At 45.3% G+C, this 8,137-nt stretch overlaps 1 long non-coding RNA gene across 1 annotated transcript; it reads right to left on the reverse strand.

Moving 5' to 3' along the window:
• Positions 1 to 2,871: 2,871 nt before the first annotated feature.
• LOC147579440 (uncharacterized) lies at positions 2,872 to 7,006 on the reverse strand. Its single transcript, XR_015253947.1, has 2 exons — positions 5,746 to 7,006; positions 2,872 to 2,998 (listed from the first exon to the last, which is right to left on the reverse strand). It is a non-coding gene; the product is annotated as an uncharacterized LOC147579440 (long non-coding RNA).
• Positions 7,007 to 8,137: the final 1,131 nt, after the last annotated feature.

Consider the following 8,137-nt stretch of genomic DNA (forward strand, 5'->3'; position numbering starts at 1 on the left):
GAACATCTGGTGGAAATTAAGACCATGAACATAATTTGGAGAGCCATCTACCTCTGAACAGCATGCCTGAGTTTATTTTTCTAACCTGGCTCAAGCCTACAGAGCCATTAGCTGGGGAAGGTACCGGAAGTGATACTTGGAAACAAGCAATAATGTTACAATGTCATTTGTCCTTCCATTTCATAACAGCAGCTGTTAAAGGTATGAAGTAATTGCACAATAAACAGTGTCCCTGAGCCTGGAAATCTGAAATCCCTGCTTTAATTAAATTTTTTTTCCTAAGGAAATCTACACAAAACATACTAAAATTTTCAAAGGTTATTTTACCTTTCATCACCCACTTCGTAATTCAACATATTTTAAGGAACTGAAAATCAACCGCTTTCCTGTTTCAATCTCGGCTGGCCTGGCTTGTTTCGTTGAATGTGTGAGCAAGTGCATATGTATATTTTAAATCTTTGGTTACATGACGTAAAGTTAGGTACAGTGTTTATATTTCACTTTTTTAATGTTTATTTTGAGAGAGAGAGGGAGGGAGAGAGCTATGGGGGGGGGGGGAGGAACAGAGAGGAAGGGAGAGAGAGAGAATCCCAAGCAGGCTCCACACTGTCGGCCCAGAGCCAGATGTGGGGCTAGATCTCATGAAACGTGAGATCATGACCTGAGCCGAAATCAAGAGTTGGATGCCAGGACTGAGCCACCTAGGTGCTCCCAGCTGCAGTGTTTTCAGAATGTATGAAAAGCTCAGGGCTCAAAATATTTAAAATACTGGATATCACAAAAAATCTAAAAATACCAATTGATTTTTCTGTTCAATGACACTCTATGTCTGAGCCTAAGTTATTTGCCAACTTTCCATACTCAGAACGTAACTGAAAATCCAGAAAGAAACATGAAGCCTCTGATTAACCAAAGCAGTTCACAGATTACTGTGACTTATACGAGCCCTTTGCATCGTCACTCACAAACTTTCTTTATACACGATTCTATCAATACTATATAGGATACAGATGCTGACGTATGTACAGGCAGATCATATAATTCACCATATAGAGGGAAGCAGAAGAATGTTGACCTTAACCCTACGAAGGTAAGCTGCACCAGGGAGGAGACAGGGCATGATTTAGAAAATAAAGGTGTTAGGAGAGCTCCAGAACATTGTGGTCAGTGTAGACCCAAGGCAGGATCCTCATAAAGAGGTGCTCAGCGTTAAAGCAATCAGGAGATCACGTGGGTCTGGGAGGGCGAAAGCAGCTCTAAGGAGCTGTGGGTGTTGAGGAGCGAGTGTGCAGTGAAAGAAATAGCTGATCGCTCGAGGTCAAGGGGATCTTTATTTAGGACGGAGGAAACTTGAGTCTGTTTTCAGTGTGAGGAGGAGGAGGAGCCAGGAGGAAAGCAGACCTTGGAAGAGAAATGGGGGGGGGGGGGGCAACTGTGTAAGCAAAGGGTGGGAAGGGATGGCAAGAAAAGTCCAGAGAAGGTTAGCCCGGAAGATCACCTCTACCACGGGAAGCCCTCGGCTCTCCCTCCAACCTGATTGTTTCATCTCAGTGGTTCCATAAGGAAGCAGTGTAGTGTTTTGTTTTAAGGTTGATTTATTTTTGAGAGAGAGAGCGCGAGTGGGGGAGGGACAGAGAGAGACAGAAGAAGACATAGAATCCAAAGCAGGCTCCTTCCAGGCTCTGAGCTGTCAGCACACAGCATGACACGGGCTCGAACACGCTAATCAGGAGATCGTGACCTGGGCCGACGTCAGATGCTTAATCGACTGAGCCACCCAGGCGCCCCGGAAGCGGTGTAGTTTAAAACACTGCTACTCACAGCCAGTGCTGACCGGAGGCATCAGGACCACCTGGGGTCTTTGCTGAAGCTCTGGCCCTACCCCAGACCTGCTGAGTCAGAACCGGCTCATTAACAAGATTGCAGGTGATGCTTATTCAAGTCTGAGACGTTGGGGCGCCTGGGTGACTCAGTCGGTTAAGCGTCGCGTCGGACTTCGGCTCAGGTCATGATCTCATAGTTCATGGGTTTGAGCCCCACGTTGTGCTGACAGCTCAGAGCCTGGATGTAGCCTGCTTCGGATTCTGTGTCTCCCCCCCACCCTCTCTACCCCTGTCCCACTCGTGCTCAGTCTTTCTCTCTCAAAAATAAACATACATTATAAAAATTAAAAAATAAAAAATAAAGTCTAAGACTCACTGGTTTAAAGTAGGGGTCAGAAAGATGGGCACTGAAATCCTACTGGACTGTTAGAATCAGCTCTACCCTGACCCCGTGGGACGGGCCCTTGGGCAGGCCTCTTTAAACCTCAGGATTTTTTCCCCTGTAGAATGAGGATAATAGTATGATGTCTCAGGGCCACCGTACAGATTAAGTGAGATAACGAAGGCAGAGAGGTTGGCACTGAGCGTGGCTGGCATGTTATTAGTGTTCATCCCTCCTAGCCTTTTTGTAAAACAGCTTCATGGAGACCCGATCTGAACCCCTCTAGGAAAGGACCTCACCAAGGATGGGAACAAGCTTCACTGTCTTCATCCCACGGCATCCGACTCAGAGACCCACACACAGACGTGTAATACATACGTGCTGAGAGGAAACCAGCATGGTGACATGGAGAAACTATCCCAAGGCAAATACTAAAGCTCTTTCTTTGATCGTATTCATACAAAAGCCAGTTCGAAATAGGTTATGAACTTGTCCGGGACTAAAGGATCAACTTTTAGAAGAGAATAAGCGAGGTATGAGGCGAAACAAATGCCTCTTCCAAAGCCTCCTGCAACTAGGAGTGAGACAGAGATCTCTCTGAACCGGACGTCTAGGGGCTACGTTCCCACCCAAGGTCAGCAAGGAAAGCCATCCTGAGACGTTGCATCTGAGGGATAAAGTTTAATGCTTGGGGAAAGCACGTAAGTCAAAGCACACCGCTAGGGGAGTTTCTTCATTTTAGGCAAGGCTCCAATAATGAAGCGGCTGGCTTTATCGAAGGCACCTTCATTTCCTGTGTTGGCAAAAGCATTACATATAAACCCCATCACACTTGTAAGACAAATCTGCTTGTATTATTAGATACCGAAGAAAAAAACCAGAGCTTATAACAGAGAACGCTCACTTCCGTAGTAACACGTAACAATGGCAAATTATTTCATAGACGGTTAAATTTAGATATGAAGAATCCAAAGTTATTCCATTGCATCCAATCCATTCACCCATTGGGCAATGGGCTAGATCCTGGGTGGTAAGAGAGCTGGGACCCAGCTGTCTTGTTGGGTGCCCCCCTACAGAGGGAGGAGGTGCCAGGACACGGTGCCAGGAATCTGACCCTGGAGCCCAGAGGCAAATAGATGGAAGCTTCTGGAAAGATCTCCTCTGATAACACTTCCCTGGCACGCGAGGGAAGGCAGAACATTTCAGGGAGGGAGGCCAGCAAGCCGGTGGCATGAAAAACCCTGAGGGGGAGGCTACGAAGTCGGGCTCTCACCTGTCATCAGTGGGAAACCACGGAAGGTTTGACTTTTGAGAAGCGACAGGATCAGACCTTGTTTAGGTCATTCTGAGGATGGATTGGACAGCGGGGAACTTGGGGGCAAAAGGACTAAGTAAGGGCAATGCACTCATCCAGGGAAGGGACAAGGAGGCTCGGGAGGAGGTGGTGGGCAGGTGCATCATTTCAGAGTCAGATGTAGTGGCCTTGGTGACCTATAGGGAGAGGAGTCAAGGTGATGGCACGGCTTCTGGTTCAGAGTTACAAAATAATGAAGCCCAGGACTGCAGGAAAGCTCCAGACTGGAAATTCTCCTGGTCGTGGGGAAGCCACTGTGAGTGTCACTGTAACCAGCGTCCTAAGAGCCCAGGAAGTCCTACAGTGAGGAGAGGACTCCCTTCGTGTCCGACAATAAAAACACACCTCTGGTGGTTCCCCCACCTCGGCTCTCTGCACAGCCTGTGACCCCTGAACAGCCGCTCTCGGGACATCCCTGCCCCGCTGAAGACCAGCGGCCCTTTTCTTCAGATTCAAATCCTCAACAGGAGAATTTTTAACGGCCCCATATGTTAACAAAGATGTGCATTCTGAACTGATACTCACAGCCTTCCAGAGGAGTGGTTACCAAGAAACAGTGGGGTCTCAAAAGTACAAGCAAAAGTGGGGTCTCCTGGGTCTGTCAAATGAAAGGGATAGAAGCTGGGTACTTCAACCAAATTTTACTCTGGAAGTTATGCTTCTGGCACCAGAGTTAGATGGGGTTGCAAAAAAGCATTGCCTGGAGGGCTAACAAGCATTGTCCCACTCTCAACAGAAGGAAGCGTGATGAGCAGTGTCTCTGCTCGTCTGTGGCTCCTCCTCTCCCCCCGACCCCCCAGAGCAGTGGCAAGGATGGCCCACTCCTGGCAAGACACCCAACTGCTTGGCTCAAGAGTTCCCCTGGTCTGGTGAGAAGAGGCAGCCTCTATATCCAGCTTCTCTCTGGAATGGGAGGGAGCATTTATACCTTGCCGCTTTTCTCAGCAAGGAAAACCCCAGGATCTTGGTCAGAGGCATGCTTCACCAGGGGAGACTGTCCCACATTACAGAGGATTTGTGATTCTTAACCACATTGCCCCACATGCTGGCCACGGTCGTCGTGAAAACCAGAAAGGCCCCCAAGCATTTCCAAATGCCCGCTGAAGACATGCCACCACCTCTGGTTTGAGAACCACAGCAGGGTTCACCGATGAAACTCATCTCTATAAATACTCTGCTACCTGATAAAAATAATTACTGCTCCTACTGGTCTATCTGATATGGTACTAAAAAAAAACAATCTTTTTGGGGCGCCTGGGTGGCTCAGTCTGTTAAGCGTCCAACCTCGGCTCCGGTCACGATCTCGTGGTTGGTGAGTTCGAGCCCCGTGTCGGGCTCTGTGCTGACAGCTCAGAGCCTGGAGCCTGCTTCAGATTCTGTGCCTCCCTCTCTCTCTGCTCCTCCCCCAGTTGCATTCTGTCTCTCTCTCTCTCTTAAAAACAAACAATAAAAAAAATTTTGTAATCTTTTTTTTTTAAAGGAGCAATATGTCGAATCAACCATAAATGTTCTATAGCTCTTTGCTGTTTTTTGACAGAAGCAAATCACTAAGCCAAATTACAGAACCACAGCTTTCTCTAGGGCTTAAAAAGGCTACTAACGAATTTTTCTCTTGGCGAATTTAAAAATGAAATACAGTTCAAAAATCTAGAAACTAAAGCTTGAGGGTTTTTTGTTGTTTCTTGTTTTTAAATTCTGGAACATCAGAGGTTCTATAAGAAGAATCAGAGTACCAAGGTAAAGATCCCTCAAAACAAAGATTATACAAAAGGATCACTGGCGATTTACATTTCCACGTGTGAAATAAAACGTGCCCTTCTGAACTGCACCCGCCGTACTTGTGATACAATTATTGAAGTACCCTGTATTGTGAATATGCTTTTAATTCCAAGGCTTCAAGTGCTCCCATTTAGACAGAATGTATTTACTAAACTATATTCATTAAATTGTTAGTACAAACTTCTCTGTATCATAAGGCTCTTTCATTTTTAAGGAGAAAAAATCCAGTCATTCCAAACCCCTAAAAAACATGCCCAAGGGCACACAGAGAAGCAACTAGCAATAAGTAGCACATACTGGCAGGAACATTCTAGCGCCTGAAGTCAGCAAACCCTAGGAAGCATGCTCCGACAGACAGCACTTTATCAACAGCTGTATTTACATTTATAGGAAGATTTTTCACTTACTTCAAATTTCTGTTTAATCCTTGTTCCTCTAAGTTAAAGGGGGAGGGGGGGGAGAAAAAAATCACACTGAAATTTCTTATTTTTCTAATTAAAAAATAAAAACCCGGCTTTGGATGTCCTCAAGTATATTCTTTGTGTCTCCTTTCAACGGCCGCTACTTTCAAATTCTAAACAAAAAGCAAAATATCAAAAATTAGCCCCAGGAACACTGTACAAAATCAAATATCACCACGCAAACTAGGCAACGGCATCAGAAGTGATGATTCAGAACAGGATAAATTTAGATCGGTGCTTTCCAAAAGGCGTCTGGATGCCAAATGCAGTAAAAAGGTGAAGGCTACATCCCATAAGTTTCTCGGAAGAAAGATCGCCAAAATATTGAAAAGAGTCTTCTTTTTGAAGTTTTCAGTGCCCTGGTGTCCTTGACGCTGAACTTCCCCAATCTGGCCTCGGTATGGCCATCCATTACTGGGTAAATCCACGTGAAACCTGAGGACGCTTCAGCCTCGGAGGGCGCCGTCAGGAGCAGTGGGGCAACTCCACATGGGACGGGCCTTTTATGGCCTGAATTGGAGAGCCCTGATCCCAGCTAATCTACCATAAATAGCTCTTGAAACTCGGAGGAGCCCATCAGCTGTTGCAACAAGCCTGCCCAGCAGCTACTTCAAACGCAATTAGATCATTCCCATTGTCTTCGGGCTCATTTTATAGAGAAAGTAAAAATGCAACAGCGGTCTACTAAACGGGCTGCAACAATACAGAATGGAGTGGGCCAACATTTCTCTGACTCTAGTTTTTGTGCGAAGAAGGAACACGTAACCAGGAACAAAGCCTAGATACCGAATGCTGCAAAGGAAGGGACAGACACGCACGTGTGTATACATTAAACCGCACACTAGGGTGGCACGGGCCTGTTTACAGGTTTACAAATTGTGGGGACATCTGTGGCTGTCTTCCCTCTTCCACTGACGGCAGAAAACGGGCCGTCAGGAGAAAGAATGGTGCCGGAAGTACTTTCTCTAAAACACACAAAGATTGTGTCTTAAAAGCACAGACGATGCTCTGAGCTAGCAAGATCGACCTTCAGAAGGCTCTCAGGTTGCCCACCTCACTTAAAAACCAGAGGAACCTTAACTAATGAAAAATAAATAAATAAATAAATAAATACATACATACATACATACATACAAGTAAATAAATAAGAATTACCACAATCACTTCTTAAAAGGCTATTTACGTTGTTTAGATACTAAAACTTAACAAAATTACTTACAGCTGGAGGTGTCCTTGCTGTCACCAAAAAGAGCAAGGTCTTAATTGTTCATCCTCACTTCGCTATACATCACAAAAGCTTTGGGCTGGAGGAAAAGCTCCGGGGCTGCCGCCAGGGTGCTGTGGGTCTGGCGTGGGTTCTCAGACCACCAGCTGCATCAGCCAGCAGAGGCCTCCCCAAGCAGGATCTGAATTCCTGTTATCAATTAACCCTGCAGGACAATGTTCTCCCCCCAAGCAGTCCTGTGGCCGATGAAAACAAGGCAGATAACCCCGGACGGCCGTAATAATTAAACACCGGCTTCGTGACTATGTGTGCAAGGGTTAAAAATAATATGTCCACGCCAAATTGTTTACCCACTTCAAGATGGCAAATAAAACCTCCCAGCTTGACTTCTGCTTCCAAATCTCAGTCACGGTCACGGCCCTCATCTTATTTTCCCTTTGACTAATTTTGCTTTGCATCCATTTGAAATTTTATCTTATCTTCTTGTGTGCCTTCATAGAAGTTTTCTAAAACTCCTCCCGGAGCAAAGCCGGGGTAAAATAGTTGACTCTCTGGGTCTTTTAACAAGATAGGAGGAGACAATGAATCACTGTTGCCACAACAGTGCAGGGTTTTTGTTTGTTTGTTTTGTTTTGTTTTCCTTAAAAAGATTCACTCCCACAAAACAAACAGCTAACTTTTGGAGGCTTCTTAAATCCTGGCCCCCTGCTTCCCTGTAGCAACCAAACTGGCCTAGATTAATGCATCAGAGTCTAACAGAATAACACTTCCCAGCTTCCTCTTCTACACACCCTTTTTGCCTTTGCTCAAATCCCAGTTCATTCTACCTGTGCAACCTGTTTAAACATTTTCCTAAATATTTTTGCTAGCCACTAAACCCAGGAAACTCTCATTACACGCTTTTGTCCAAAAAGTGACAGTAATGGATCGGACATGCGTGAGAGATTTCATAATCTATCCATGAAGAAAATGGAAAATCATGTTATGAGTTGAAATAAGAACTATACTTATACTAGACATTTTCCAAAATATTTGATAACTATTTTACATTAGCTATTGTTTAGTACTAGTATTATAAACAATATGGTAGTCTACTATTCTTTCTAGTAACTG

The sequence above is a fragment of the Puma concolor genome, chromosome B4 (assembly GCF_028749965.1).
Source record: "Puma concolor isolate L17-30 chromosome B4, mPumCon1.1.hap2, whole genome shotgun sequence".
In the NCBI taxonomy this organism is placed as follows: domain Eukaryota; kingdom Metazoa; phylum Chordata; class Mammalia; order Carnivora; family Felidae; genus Puma; species Puma concolor.